Below are 924 nucleotides of genomic sequence, written 5' to 3'. Positions count from 1 at the left end.
ATAACATCAACGCTGAAATTAGTTTTACACTAAATACTAACTGGACCAGAAATAACCTCTGACTGTCAAGACGCCGATTCTACCTTGAGGAAGGTAGAAATAATTTCGTCAACCTTATAAAGAAAAATAAACTTCCAGCTCGAAGTGTTTGAATATAATACATACGGTACGAAGTTTTAAGAACCATTTCAATAATCCGCAAGACAAAATTCTTTATCATTGTAACTCATTTCACTCAGCTGGAAGTAGATCTTGGAAATAATTAACAAAAATTACCTCGTTGTATATCACTTCGTCTCACGCATTACGTGAGGTCTTCAATAGGACTCGCACGCTATTCTCACGTATTTCAAGATAAGGCTCTTTGGCTCCTGCTGGCATTTAGAAAGATATTGATGACCTTTCTGAGGGCCGCCCTTGAGTTGAACAAAGTCGTCGTTGTCGATATGGCTCGGAGACGAAAGTGTACGTGTTTTGGCCGTACATATATTAAAACCGGAACGATACAGAGAAGATTATCACAACAGATTAGCCTCTGCGCAAAGAGGATAAAGTATTTTGAATACTTTTAATATACATCAGTAGTCCGGGGTTCCATTCCAGACTGAATAGAATCGTCTGAAGTCAACAAGAACAGAAGGTTTAGTGTTTGTCAAAAGGTGGAAGATGTTAGATTGAGAATAAGCAATTCGCCTTTGGGAATTGGACGAAGACGACCAATGGAGGTACATCGTATGTCTAGTACCTGTGCACGCAAGCGCGAGCGCGAGCGCGCACACACACACACACACACACACACACACACACACACACACACACACACACACACACACACACACACACACACACACACACACACACACACACACGACTCGGTGGTGCGGTTGGCAGAGTCTCAGACTGTCAGTACGGGGGTGCCGGTGG

At 42.6% G+C, this 924-nt stretch overlaps 1 pseudogene; it reads left to right on the top strand.

Moving 5' to 3' along the window:
• Positions 1–465: 465 nt before the first annotated feature.
• On the top strand, positions 466–579 carry LOC143021798 (U6 spliceosomal RNA; annotated as a pseudogene).
• Positions 580–924: the final 345 nt, after the last annotated feature.

Source organism: Oratosquilla oratoria, chromosome 42, assembly GCF_046742065.1.
Source record: "Oratosquilla oratoria isolate Oo_2021 chromosome 42, ASM4674206v1, whole genome shotgun sequence".
Taxonomy (NCBI): Eukaryota; Metazoa; Arthropoda; class Malacostraca; order Stomatopoda; family Squillidae; genus Oratosquilla; species Oratosquilla oratoria.
The sequence above is the reverse complement of the archived record's forward strand: the minus strand, read 5'-3'. Positions and strand labels throughout refer to the sequence as shown.